Raw genomic sequence first — 15,785 nt, forward strand, 5'->3', positions numbered from 1 at the left:
TCAAATCAATACAAAAGTTTTATTTTGAGTATGTTTGAGTTAGCATTTTAGTGCAAGCAGTCTCTAAAAAGCTTCACTAGAAGAGAAAGTGATAATGCAGTGTGCTTCTTCTGTTGCTCTGCTATAGAAAAGAAGCTCGTCAGCGCAAGATCAGGGATGGGAGTTTTGTGAAAGCACGGTTTAAGAACTGGCGAAAGGCAGAGGAAACATTTAGGGAGCATGAGAAGTCCCATCAACACACAGGCCGTCAACAAACTGGCAGCATGAAAACGAACACCGATGAATGCGCTGCTCTCACAAGCTGTTGCTAAAGACCAAATGACTGCATTTAGTGTGACGTTATTATACCGCACCCTCCCTCCACGCAGATCACGCAGACTGCGTGGGGCCTCGTTTTGCGGAGGGAGCCTCATCTGAAGCGCCCCGTAGAACCGCCCCTGATAAGAACACCATATATTCGGTCAATTGTGCAGCTGATATAACACAACACATTTGTTTTATTTCATTTGACAAGGTGGATAGAGTTGCTGCTGCTTGAAATGCACAGGCTGCAATGGACAAGCTGCGCCCAGCTGATTGACAGCTGGAACACAAACCACAAAATGTTTTAAACAAAGCCCCAATTGTCTGTACATGTGCAAACCCAGCTTGATTGCACTTGGTTTACTACGATGTCTAAAAAGGGAAGGGCATTACGTTACATCGGAGTGATCCTGTGCGTCTGCTGACTGGCATACCGGGCACGGGGGTTTCATGGTGATACCTGTTAGTCCAATATTGAACCCTCTCCACCTGCAGTGTGTATTCTCACCTTCAGTGACGACCACCCTCACTGACGTCATGATGTCAGCATTAGGCCTGTCGATCCCGACCCAGTAGACCCCGCTGTCCCCCTTCTGCAGATCTAAGACCCTCACAAACAGTCCTCTACTCCGAGCATCCACGATGTGAACCCGGGTGGTTCTGGTCTTCTTCTCCGAGTCCACCAGCAACTCGCAGGTCCTCCTGGACTCTCCTCGGCACCAGTACTTGTTGCTGAGCAGCTGGTTCTCATAGCTGCAGGAGAGCAGGAAGTCTGACCCGAGGGGAGCCGTGATCTGCTTCTTATCACACTGCAGCTGCAGACTCGCTGAAACAGAGAGGAAAAGGGAGTCTGAGAAGAAGCTCTTTCATGTCATACCAACAGTGGGTCTGCTAATGCACATTCAGAGTGCATGGGAGTTGGTTGCTTGTGAATATCCCCGTGAGAAATAACATTTGTAGCTGTAAATACTTTCCACACGCCTGAACACACAGAATATCACGTTAGCTAGGAATACACATCTGTACGCAGGTATTTATGTTGTGTGTGTGTGTGTGTGTGTGTGTCATAGCAGCCTGCGTTTGCTCGTTAGCTGTTCTAATGAAGGTAAACTGTTGCTGTTATCTGAAAGGTATAAACCACATTGAAAGAGAGAAGAGGTCGTTTCCTTCCATCAGAAACATTTTTTAACCAGTTTTTGAGTATTGTTCGTTTCATTTCCAGCTCGTCCTGTCTTTGTTTACAAATACAGACTGCTAGCTCTGAAGCTAACCAGGGTTGCCAAATGTGGGTACCTGGCTGGAGTGAGATTTTGATATTTAATTACACATAAGCGCACTAAATGACTGCTATCGTGTCAGTAGCGGGACCTTAGCATATATATAGGATATACAATATATACAAATACACAATATTGGACACAGACTATAAAGGGCACACAGTTTCATTCACTAATGAAAGTCAAACACATGTTTGTTTCCACTGTTTCATTGTGTGCATAGGCCTGTCGCGATAAGCAAATAGTTGACTTATCGCTCCAATACACACCTCAATGCTTTATATTGTAGTCTATCCATTTGTAAGTGATGTTTTTGCTGCTGCTCCATACGCTATACAACCATAGTCTGTTGTGGACCTCATCATTGATCTGTAAATGCTTGTTTGTCTGAGCCCCAGTTGCATCCAGCTACAGCTCGCAATACATTTAAATACTTTTTAGCATTTTGTTTTCCACTTGATTAATATGCATTTTCCATGTGTATTTGCTATCAAACCACAGTCCTAGGTATTTGAACTCATTCACCTTTGTCATTGGACGATCATATAGTGTTAGCTGTTGGCCATCAATCTTGTGTTTGTTTGTAAATACCATGTAGCATGACTTGCTTTCTGACATTTTGAATCCCCAGTTATATGACCACCTCTCCACTTTTTTAATCGCTCTAGCTTCTCCATTACGTATGGGGCATGTCTTCCCCTCATCCACATAGCCCCATCATCTGCGTGTAAAGCCCATTGGATGCATGCGTCTAAGCATGTCAACATGTCATTAATCATGATGTTAAATAATATTGGACTGACTGCACTCCCTTGGGGAATACTATTTTCTATTTCTAAATAATTGGAAATATCTGCTCCAACCTTTCCTCTAAATGTCCTGTCTGTTCAAAAGGCCCTTACCCAATTGAACATTCTCCCTCCAATACCCATTCTCCTCAATGTGATCAGTAACCCCTCCCTCCACACAGAGTCATACGCCTTTTCAATGTCAAAGTACACTATTGCCATTATCTCTTTCATTTTCAATGTTTTTCCCACGTCATTACTCACTCTTACTAATTCCACATCCAGAGCTGACCTATTATCCTGTCTCTTCTCCTTCACCTTTTCATTCTCTGCTAGTAACTGCTGTTTTTGCTGCCTATGGATATCACTGAGATGCTCCCCACTATGTACTGCTGCAAGTGTCCTTCCTAACATACCTGCCTTCTCTTTATCTGTCACTGCCAGCCTCTCCCCATCAACCAAAGCTGGCATTTTAATGGATTCCTTTTCCCACTCATCTGCTTAAACATGGACCAGACATCACCTAATGTTACTCCTCTGCCAATGGTAGAACAACATTCTCTCCATGTTCTCTTTTGTGTGTATTTTACTGTCCTTCGAGCAGCTGCCCTTTTCCTTTGATACTCTATAACATTATTTTGTGTCATATTTCTTTAATTCTCTAAATGCCTGTTTACATACAAAGAAATAAACTAAATAGTAACTAAAACCCTCACTGTCAAAGTGGTACTAACTAAAGAAAAGGAGGCTGTAAAAAAACACCGCTAAACTAAACAACTACCGTCAATTTAGAGACTCAGATGCTCTAATCACATAGTCACATCTAATCACATCACACTACAAAACACAGACCACACAATTTAACCACAGACCGAAGAGCAAGTAGCGAGAGGCGTCTGTTCACTCAACAGAGCCTCCAGAGTGATGACCGTCCCCAGGCTTTGTAGTCGTCTCCAGCAGGTGTGCGCCGGCTGTACGCTGCGATTGGAGTGCGTTGAACCCGGCGTGCTCCAATCACAATCTTCAGGGGGCGAACCAGGAGATGGCAGCCAATCACGACAGGGCAATCGCACAGCTCATTTACATGCAACACACATCAACACAGTTAAGAGGACCAGGAAGGCAGCAGCCGTAACACAGTTTGACACTAATGTCAGATCCAGGCATGAGACTTTCCCCCTGTGAACATCTACTCTTGTGCCATGTCCATCATTAAGGCATACTAGTGTTCTTTCCTCCAGCATTTCTTCCACTATGTTTCCGTTACTGTCTGTATGGTTGCTGCCCCATAGACTGTTGTGTGCATTGAAATCACCACACCAAACTTCCTTCCTATGTTTATTTTCTGCTATGTCTTTAAATATATCAGTGGTTAGATTTGGACATGGGTTGTATACATTGATTATCCTAATGTTATCTTGTTTTCTAGGGTTGCAGATGTCCACTATAATACAGTCTATACCATCAGGAGATTGCACCTCCCTATATGCCACACCATCTTTGAGAAATGACTGCAGGATCTCAGGTCTGCAAAGTGGACAGGTAGCCGAGAAAGGCTTTTTTGAGTCTCAGAGACCAAGGTCCTGTACACTTCACATACATTTACTCTACGACTTCAGGTCTGCGATGTGGACAGTAGGCCTACACCTCAAATACATCACTACACAACCTGGGGTATTTGAAGATAAGGGAATGACATGTTTATAATATGCTGCAAAACACAACAAATATGCAGGGTTACGAGTCTGTTTCTAAAGCCATTTTATTTTTGGTAGTCTGATCATTTCAACAAGAGAATAGAATCAAACTGAAAACATCGTAAATATGTTCCAGATACATGAAGCAGATTAATGAACAGTGAAACTCGCTCATGAACTTTAAGGTGAATACTTTAAGAAAAGGTTTTCCCACACTCTTTGTAGGAGCCATTTTATGGGTGTTGTTGGTGTCTCAGTTTACCTTATTTATATGTATAGTGCAATATTATTTTTGAACACTTGGTGGCGGGGTGTATAAAAGGGGTCATATGTGAGAGGAGAGGAAGAGGACACAGGAGGAAGATCATACCGATTCTACCAGACGGCCAGCCCAGCCCCAGCAGATGCTCATACTACAACTATTGACACCGTGTACTTAAACCTTGGTATGTAAAGCAATAAAACATCATTCTAAAACGTCAACCATTTCTGCAGATAGCATGAAGTAGAAAAGATCGCATAGAAAGATCACACCGGTGACAGTACTCTTCAAAGGGTTCACGAAATATGACTACTACTCTTACTGTTTAACATGTTGGGTTACTTAATGTTACTTCATATTAAGGCTAATAAAAATGACAAGGCTGTAATGCTAACTAACGTGCTAGCTACTAGCTAGGTAGCTAACTTGATCCAGCCACTCCTGGTCCTTTCATCAGACGGGAAGCGAAAGAACGAGCAAGACCCATTGCTGGTATGATAACAACCTGGTACTAAGCACACAGGCATCTTGTTAAAGTTATCTTATCTTAGCCAGTGCCATATAGATAGATTATATCTATATGGCGCTGATCTTAGCCATCTCTTAGTGGAGCAAAACAATTGTGACATCACTTACGCGACTCTGGGATTAGTAGTCTTTGTAGTTGCGTATTTTTCATAGTCATATATTCCAACAGTTTTACGACAAACTGTGACTTTTTTGACATGGAAATTATTTTTTAAGATTGACAAACATCATATGTGTAACTCATGGCACAATTCAAACGGGATCGAAAGATAGGTTTTTTTCTCTCTCCATTGACTTCAATACATTATTTTTCCGAAATAAGGTCCCATGGAGCGGAAGTAGATGGGCGTGACTTCGCCTCTCTATAGATGGGAATTTTGTATTGTAAACTGTGAAAAAAACAAATTATGCTTAATTGCGGCTCTATACTCTTTAAACCACTATGGTTTTTCTCCTGTGTGAATACTTTGATGTGTTTTGAGAGCACTTGATGTAGTGAACGTTTTCCCACACTCTTCACACCAGTACGGTTTTTCTCCAGTATGAATACGGTGATGTCTTTTGAGATCACCTGATGTACTGAAAGTTGTCCCACACTCTTCACAGCTGTACGGTTTTTCTCCAGTATGAATACGGTGATGTCTTTTGAGATCACCTGATGTACTGAAAGTTGTCCCACACTCTTCACACCAGTACGGTTTTTCTCCAGTGTGAATACGGTGATGTGATTTGAGAGCACTTGATGTAGTGAACGTTTTCCCACACTCTTCACACCAGTATGGTTTTTCTCCAGTATGAATACGGTGATGTCTTTTGAGATCACCTGATGTACTGAAAGTTGTCCCACACTCTTCACAGCTGTACGGTTTTTCTCCTGTGTGAATACGTTGATGTCTTTTGAGATTACCTGATATATTGAAAGTTGTCCCACACTCTTCACACCAGTACGGTTTTTCTCCAGTGTGAATACGGTGATGTGTTTTGAGAGCACCTGATGTATTGAAAGTTGTCCCACACTCTTCACACCAGTACAGTTTTTCTCCAGTGTGAATACGGTGATGTTTTTTGAGAGCACCTGATGTATTGAAAGTTGTCCCACACTCTTCACAGCTGTAAGGTTTTTCTCCTGTGTGAATACTTTGATGTGTTTTGAGATTACCTGATGTAGTGAAAGTTGTCCCACACTCTTCACAGCTGTAAGGTTTTTCTCCTGTGTGAATACGTTGATGTATTTTGAGAGCACCTGATGTATTGAAAGTTGTCCCACACTCTTCACAGCTGTAAGGTTTTTCTCCTGTGTGAATACGTTGATGTATTTTGAGAGCACCTGATGTATTGAAAGTTGTCCCACACTCTTCACAGCTGTACGGTTTTTCTCCTGTGTGAATATGCAGGTGGCGCTTTAAAGTTCCAGATGTTGTGAAGGATTTGTCACATTGCTGACAGCTGTGACATCTCTCTCTTCCTTTCGGTTTCTAGAACAGACGGACAGAGAAAGAGAGAAAGTCAATCTAAAAAGCATAAATACACAAGTTAACACAATAAAAACTCACTTAAAGTGGACCTATCATGCTATATTTGAACAATATATTGTAGGGCCATACCTATACAAAGTATAAAAATATAGTTTTTTTTTTAAAATACCAAAAAGATCCTGCATTTTAGCCACGCCTCATTTAGCTCTATTTGCTCTTTCCAGCGTTGTTTTTGCAGGGGGCTGATTCTGTGATCTGCAGCTGACCACGCCCCCCTGCAGCTGACCACGCCCCCCTGTAGGAGAGGGGAGCGTGCTCTGAGATCAGCTGCTGGGCTGCAGCGGGGAGAAGAGGGGGAGAAAAATAGATCTCCGTCCACCGTTTTTATTCTTATAGAAGTAAGAAGAGAAGTAACGGGGCAGAAACCCTCCTTTTTACGCAGCGGTCCAGACATAGACATCAAACGGCGACACATATTCAGTGTGCAGTTCCTTTGGCATTAGGGCAGGGATATCTAGATACTTTCCAAGGTTTGACATAATGAATTGTGCTACTTTTAAAGCAAGCAACAACGTTTTCAAATCTGTAATCAAAAAGCTCCTCAAAAGCGCTATCGAAGCAGTTCCTGCCGTTGCTACGGTAGTTCAAACGGTAACAACGGACTATTTTTCTTAGCGGATGCATTTCAATTTAAATCAATAAAATAATTTTCTAAATCCATAAAAGCATTTCAATTAATATTGGGAGTCATATCGTTACTTTGTTGAGAATGTGGCCATGTGATAAGCGGGATAATGTGCACATTGCATAATGTGCCTTCATGCCGATCTAGATCCCTCCGCTTTGAGTCGGGCTCCTGATCAGCCTGTCGGTGTTCTTTTCCCCATAATGACCGCGTCGCTGCACATTATCCCATACATATGATTTTATAGAGTCATTATTCATTAGTTTTAAAGCAGGAGGCGCAAACGCTTGCCTCGGGGAGAGAGAAAAAGAGCCACAGCGGAGAATAAACAGAAGGGCAACCATGGCAACCATGCAAGGGAAGTCTTCTTCTTCGCTGCTTTTGTGGCAGACTACAGCGCCACTTACAGGCCTGGCATATGTACTACAGCCTCTCCAGCGCTTTCGAGCGGCAATGGTATGCCAGGCCTGTAAGTGGCCCAACCTCTCATTCCCCTGATAGGTGGAGAGTTTACCAATAGCCGTAGCGCCACTTTACTGACGTCAGTAAAGTGTTCAAATCTGGATCAGTCTGTATCAGATCCGTTGCAGCCCCTTTTTTAGAGATTTGGGTATGGAGGAAAATAGAGAGGGTTGTGTTTTCTGACACTTGGTGAGTTCCCTGGAACACCGGGGACACTATTCATGTATAAAAGACGTACGAAAGTGAATTTTGCATGATAGGTCCCCTTTAATATAAACCTAGAGTTAACAAAATACTACTTATCAACTGTTTGTGTTTATTATATTTGATACAGTAATACAGCAATATTCTAACCAAAGTATATACCAGAGGTGGGGGACTCGAGTCACATGACTTGACTCGAGTCTAATGAGTTGACTTGCCTATTTTTGGACTTGAGACTTGCTAAGATTGATAAAAGACTCGACTTGACTTTGACTTGGTATTCATGACTTGAGACTTAGGCTTGAGACAGATGACTCGAAAGGACTTTGCTTTTTAAAATAAAATATTTGCATTTGTTTTTGTATTGTACGAAGCCCCTAGAGGGCAATGAAAGAAAAAAAAAAGAGAGAAAGTAGGAAGTGGAGCGCACAGGAGACAGCCATTTCATTGCAGACTGTTATGCTTATGTGGGGAAATACATACATTATTTGAGATATATTTCAAACTCGGACTTCATTTTAGGGACATTTCGGCCAGGGGTGTAGAGTTATTTGTTCAAGCACCGGATCGGCAAAACAGGAGAGTCTGTGAACCAGTCTGCCTTGACCTATGTATTCATGTCTGTGACTCTCACAGTATCTGCTGCCCACAGCTGTTTCATAGAAGACAACCTCCTTCACTTCATGAAATCTCTGCAGCACCAGGAGGCAGTAACCTGTAACTTAGCAGAATCTGAGAAGAGCGACCGCAGGCTGCTACGTTTTAACCACACACACACACACACACACACACACACACACACACACACACACACACACACACACACACACACACACACACACACACACACACACACACACACACACACACACACACACACACACACACACACACACACACACACACACACACACACACACACACACACACACACACACACACACACACACACACACACACACACACACACACACACACACACACACACACACACACACACACACACACACACACACACACACACACACACACACACACACACACACACACACACACACACACACACACACACACACACACACAATTATTCCCCCTACTACCTGTTTTATGATTTCAGAGCCCCACTCTCCATTGTTGTTAATGTTGACAATAAAACTCTAGTTTCATAACCACTGTCTTTTAACTGATTTAAACTGGGGTTATTCATCAGGATTTCGTAGGACTTGACTTGCTTGACTCTCACCCCAGTAACTTGAGACTTGCACATGTATGACTTACTCCCACCTCTGGTATACAGGAGACAGAGGGAGACGGCATTCTGTCACTGCGAGTCTCAGGATGCTCCGTTCCTCTTGTGTTTTGTTTTTTTTGGTCTAATTATTGTCTAAACTTTGTTGTGTCTGTATGAAACGTCATTTTGAGAGACCATGCTTTTGATCCTGTGGATTACATTTGCCTTCTGCAGACCATGTCTGGCCATTCAACTTTCCAAGACACACCTGAGTGACAGCACAAACAGGTATGGCGAGGAGCCCCAGCCTCTACACTGCTACAGACGCGAGGCTATGCTAGAACTACAATGCGATCGGCCTCCTACGAATACACCAAGCCATCTGTGCTCTTCGTTATTGGATGAAATCCCTCGGGAGCCGCTTAGGAAACACCAGGAAAAAGAGACGAGGAAGGAGGGGAGGGGTTCAGAATACGGCGGAGATTCAGCCGACCACCACTTCCATCCATCATTCTCACAAACCTGCGCTCACAACAACGTGGACACACTAAGGACATACACAAGGTACTGTCATGAATTTCTCGAGGCCTCTTTATTATGTTTCACGGAAAGTTGGCTACAATCTACGATGCCTGAATCTCTCTTTGAAGTATACCGGACTCACCCTTGTTCGAGCAGACAGGGATGCGAACTCGGGGAAAACCAGAGGAGGCGGTATTTGTGTGTATATTAATGATCTGTGGTGCCGATCATACTCAGCAGTGGAGGATTTAGGATTGTAGGAGATCCGGGGCTTAGCCCAGGAGTTGTTGGGGGGGGGGGGGGTGCAGGGGTAAAGTGCTCTTTTTTTTACAAGTGGGGGGTGGACCGAACATCCTTTAGGGGGGTCGTCGCCTCCTTTAGGGGGGTCCGGGGGCATGCTCCCCCGGGAAGATTTTTTTTTAAATATTGAAGTTAAAAGCATCAATCTGGTGCACTTTGAGAGCAACATTAACCCTACCTTAATAATACCTTAAAGGGGACATATCATGCTATATTTGAACAATATATTGTAGGGCCATACCTATATAAAGTATATAAATAGTTTTTTTTTCAAAATACCAAACAGATCCTTCATTTTAGCCATGCCTCATTTTGCTCCGACCTCTGCAGCTCATCCAGAATGCAGCGGCTCGTCTGGTCTTCAACCTTCCTAAATTCTCCCACACCACTCCGCTCCTCCGCTCCCTTCACTGGCTTCCGGTAACTGCTAGAATCCACTTCAAGACACTGGTACTTGCTTACCATGCTGCGAATGGATCTGGCCCTTCCTACATCCAGGACATGGTTAAACCGTACACCCCAGCGCGTGCACTACGCTCTGCATCAGCCAAACGATTCGCTGCGCCCTCGCTGCGAGGGGGACCCAAGTTCCCATCGGCGAAAACACGTGTGTTTGCTGTCCTGGCTCCAAGATGGTGGAATGAGCTCCCCATTGACATCAGGACGGCAGATAGCTTGCACATCTTCCGGCGCAAACTGAAAACTCATCTCTTTCGACTCCACTTCGAGCGTTAGAACTATTAACGAAGCACTTTTATACTAATAAAGGACTGGCTTACCTAAAGCCAGTTGAGTAGCACTTGAAATGTTTGGCTCTATGAAACCTGATGTACTTATATGATTCTGTTTTCTTCAAGGTTGTGTCTTCCTGGTCGAATGTACTTATTGTAAGTCGCTTTGGATAAAAGTGTCAGCTAAATGCAATGTAATGTAATGTAATGTAATGCTCTATTTGATCTTTCCAGCCCTGTTTTTGCAGGAGGCCGATTCTGTGAGCTGCACCACGCCCCCCTGCAGGAGAGGGGAGCGTGCTTTGAGATCAGCTGCTGGGCTGCAGCGGGGAGAAGAGGGGGAGAAAAAGAGATCTCTTATATATTTCTTATATGATTATATAGAGTCATTATTCATTTGTTTTAAAGCTCAATAAATAACAAAGAAGACCTTTGACCGGCACTTTTCTAATTTTGTCCGGAAGATTTAAACTTTAATGTTGACCGCGGAAAAAAAATCGAACTGAATCTCTGCCGCACGGTCCCCTCGTTCCTTGGAAGAGGCGGAGAGGTGGGTGTTTGTCATCTGCTGGTGGACTAACCGGAGAGAATTACAGCGAGGGAGGGATTGCATTGAATTACAGCAGCGGGAGCAAACGCTTGCCTCGGGGAGGGAGAAAAAGAGCCAGAGCGGAGAATAAACAGAAGGGCAACCATGGCAACCATGCGCAGGAAGTCTTCTTCGCTGCTTTTGTGGCAGACTACAGCGCCATTTACAGGCCTGGCATATGTACTACAGCGTCTCCAGGGCAATGGCTGGCCGTGGCCCAACCCCACATTCCCCTGATAGGTGGAGAGTTGCGCACTAAGCGGAGCACCACTTCTGTGACGTAGAAAATAATTCAAATCTGGATCAGTCTGTATCAGATCCGTTGCAGCCCCGTTTTTAGAGATTTGGGTATGGAGGAAAAGAGAGAGGGTTGTGTTTTCTGACACTTGGTGAGTTCCCTGGAACACCGGGGACACATATTCATGTATAAAAGACGTAGAAAAGTGCATTTTGCATGATAGGTCCCCTTTAAAGCGGACAAAAGGCACTGGAGAACACTTATTCATTAACACCCTTTAATGAAGCAAACTGCCTTAGTTAATGCCTTAACTCACTCAAATACAGTCGTTTACTTATTTCAGTGAAACGAATGTGCGTAGAGTTTTAAAGGATGCGGATAGTCTCACCTTGATTCTGGCGCATTGCTTATCGTTTTATAGATCTATTCTCATCCACCATCTTTGTTTGTGACGTAAAGAGTGTAAGAGTCACGTTTCTGACTGTTGCCTGTCAGTTCCGTTGCTATGGTTCCGTTGCTATGTGGACTGAAACGAGAGCCGGTATAATTCCACGCGCGAAATAAAAATAGGAATACGTTATTTTAGTGTCTTAAAAGCAGACTGAGGTATGAAGGGTTAACGTTACATCTTAGAATAATTTTTAGTCATGTTCTGTATACATACTAACATATAAGGGTATTGACTTAGTGTGGTTTATCTTTTTGTCGCTGCTTTTAATTGAAACTGAGCTGTTGTGTTCATCAGTAAAGTGGAACTTCTGTGTGAACTATTCATATCTTAAAATGCACTGTAACTTTTTATTCATGTACTTTTTATTCATGACCTTGAATTGCCTTGTGTTGAAAAGGTGCTATATAAATAAACTTGCTTTGCCTTGGTTACTCCATGTTTACTAGCTATAAGATTAACGTTACAGTACATCACTCTTTTTCACTTCTTACTCAGTCAGCCAGAGTGCAGATATCACCATTAGATTAACAAACCTGAAACATCATCCATTTCTTCACTGCTGGTGATGACATTGTTGTCAGCTGCTGATACTGATACTGCTGCAGCTTGTGGCGCCGGCTGCTTCGATGACAATAACTTTCTAATATCCATAACTTTATAGGCTATTACTATTATCTTAAAACTCGTCAGGCACTAGGAAGGATCACTTCTTCTTCAGGGCAGGGAAGGCTACGCAGTACGCAGGCTAATGTCCCGCAGCGGCTGCCTCTCTGGTGGACTCCCGAGACGTTTTCAAAAAAACAAAAATAATCTTTTTTTGAATTTTTTTTTTTCTTTTCAGAAAACATCCGGGGCTTGAGCCCAGGTAGCCACCCCCTAGCACCGTCACTGATACTCAGTAAAATGTAAAACCTGCAATCCCAACGTAGAAATTCTCGGCATTACGTTAAGACCCTTTTATCTGCCAGAGAATTCGGGTGTATTTTACTGTTTGGTGTTTACGTGCCTCCCAGCGGCAGAGGACACTGTGTTCACGAGCTGCAACTCATGGATCACAGCAGGAAAGACAATATCCTGGACAAATGCTTTGTTAATGATAAAGGAGCCTATGTGTCTAAATACAGACCACCAATACTGAACTCTGATCATAATGTTGTGAATATGATACCAGTGTATAAGACCAAACTCAAGGGAAGTCAACCAGAAAAGAAAGTAATAAGGACATGGACAAATGAAAGTAGGGAGCAGTTGAAAGCCTGTTTTGATCGGACAGATTGGGACATTTTTCAGGAAGGTTCACCAGATGAAATAACTACTGTTACCAAAGACTATATTAACTTATGTGTTCCCACTAAAGAAATACAAATATATCCTAGTAATAAATCATATGTAACTAAGGACATTACAAAAAGTTATAAAAACCAGGAAAATAGCTTTCAAAAACAAAAACTATGGAGCACTTGAACAGACAGACAGAGAACTGAAAGTCAAATTGAGGGAATCAAAACACACACAGAGCTTTTGGGAAATGCTTTTAAAGCCTAAGACCCCAAAAAAGTGTGGGACACCATGAGAACCGTGACAGGAATGACCTCTTCAGCTAAACCTATTGTGACGCACAAGACATACTTGATCCATACCAATTTGCCTATAAGCAAGGGGGTGGTACTGCTGCTACTCTGGTTCACATCATCACTAAACATTTAGATAAACGTCACACCTATGCAAGAGCCCTCTTCCTAGACTTCTCAGCAGCAACACAATACATACAAGCAGACATCTTGGTGTCAAAAATGGAAGTAAATCCATACCTGATTTACTGGTATGCCGCTTTCCTCACCAGTAGAGAGCAACTTGACCAAACCCTGTCATCTGCCATCACAACCAATGTAGGGGCCCCCCAGGGCTGCGGGAGTTCAGCTGTGCTCTTAGCTTCTTTTAGCTTCTTTTGATGACTTTACTGAACTGCTGTCTATAGTGTGTTTTGACTTTGACCGTCTAGTCATTGTTGGTGATTTTAACATCCATGTTGACAACCCCCAGGACAGAGGGGCTAAAGAACTGTTTTGTGTTCTTGATAACTATGGACTGACTCAGCATGTGACGGAGCCCACGCACAATAAGGGGCACACTCTTGACTTAATGATCTCAAAGGGTCTGAATATCTCTGAGGTTGTGGTGACTGATGTTGCGCTCTCTGATCATTCCTTTGAGAGCTCTATTTCTGTTCACACAAATGTTCAAAAAGAGGTAACCACAAAGCAATATTTAACTGAAAACAATAGGGAAATGTTTACTCAGGATGTTTCTTCCACACTCGCCCCTGCTAACATCTCAGTAAATGAGCTAGTAGATCATTTTAATTCAAAAATAAAAATGCTATAGATGCCATTGCTCCAACTAAGGCAGTGGTTCTCAAACTTTTTCTGTCAGGCCCCCCCTTTGGAGAAAAAAAAAAGTCGGGCCCCCCCCAACACAAATAGTCTGGCTCAGTGGCGGCACCAGAGATTTATTTTGGGGGTGCTGTGGGGTAGCTTGACGTTTCATAGAGGGTGCTCAAACATTTAGGGTTTCCCATTAAGGTACCGGGCGCTACAGTGGAATGTTCTACTGCAACACTCCCCACGCATATACACAATGTACCCGCGACTGTTACAATGAAGGCTCGATATGCTCCCCCGGGAAGATTTTTTTTTAAATATTGAAGTTAAAAGCATTAATCTGGTGCACTTTGAGAGCAAAATGAAGAGATCTATGGATACATCTCTCAACACCCATTTGAAACAGAACTGTAAACAGATTTACTTTTTCTTTATGGATATTTTACAAATCACTCCCCTTTTAAACTTTATTCTTGTTTTACTGTCATATAGTATTTCATAGCTGTTTTTAATTTATTCTCTTATTTTTGTATAACTATAATGATCATATAAACGTGTGCCTCGGAAATAATTGTTTACATTAATGGTGACCAAAACATTTGAGACCCACTGAGATAACACTGAGAGAGTCCTTTAGTTCACTGAGTCCCTCAGTCTGACAGGAGAGGACTCTCCTCCACCTTGTTGTTGAAAAAACTCCTTATATCTGTTAGCGTAGCTCGCTAGCACCAGAAGCTAACAACAACGATCTCCGGCGCGCTCTCTCTCTCTCTCTCGCGCACGCACACAAAATGGCTCGTTCCACACGCACACAGAGCCAAGCTTTAATGAAACACAGAGACCCAGACATAATAGTACTGTATCGTATTATTTTCGAATCAATAATTTTTCAAAATATGATTTTTTTTATTTATTTTTTTTAATAATAATAAAAAACATTTTTCCTCCTGGTCTCTCGCGCCCCCCCTGTCATGCCTCTACGCCCCCCTGGGAGGGCGCGCCCCCCACTTTGAGAACCACTGAACTAAGGTAAAGGAAGTGACTGGGAAGAAAAGATCTCCATGGAGAAAGGCCATGAGCGTGAGAACAGAAAAAAGAGAATGTCGAAAAGCTGAACGTAGGTGGAGACAAACAAATCTCCAGGTTCACTTTGAAATCTATAAAGAGAGACTTGGCTTTTATCATTTGGAATTGTAAATTGCACGACAGTCTTTCTTCTCTGACATCATTGCCAAAAACAAAAACAATGCACGTGCCTTGTTTGCTACCGTCGACAGACTAACTAACCCCCCAGTGTCAGTATCCCCCCCATTCAGAAAATCAGACCAGCAGTCAGTGCCTCTGCATCAGGTACAGCAGATGTGTTGTCTCTGTGTCCACCTAAAATCAATACAAACACCATGACACAGTTCCATCAGATTAATGATAAAAACCTAGAGGACATTATTCAACATCTGAAATCCTCCTCCTGCTGCCTTGATATTATGCCAACAGGGTTTTTCCAAGATGTTTTTCCTTGCATGGCCTCAGATCTACTTCACATATACCTCATTCACACCAACGGTGTTTCAGCGCCGGTTCGGAGCTGGAGCTTGAAAAGCACCGGGTTTTCCTGTTCACACCGCAGCGGAGCAGCCTCTTAGCTCCGGAATCCGGTTCGT

The 15,785-nt window shown here is 43.0% G+C and overlaps 1 pseudogene; it reads right to left on the reverse strand.

The window, feature by feature from the left end:
- Positions 1-15,785, reverse strand: part of LOC117562454 — a 50,328-nt pseudogene that overhangs the window by 32,316 nt on the left and 2,227 nt on the right.

This window comes from Gymnodraco acuticeps, unplaced genomic scaffold, assembly GCF_902827175.1.
Source record: "Gymnodraco acuticeps unplaced genomic scaffold, fGymAcu1.1, whole genome shotgun sequence".
NCBI classification, from domain to species: Eukaryota; Metazoa; Chordata; class Actinopteri; order Perciformes; family Bathydraconidae; genus Gymnodraco; species Gymnodraco acuticeps.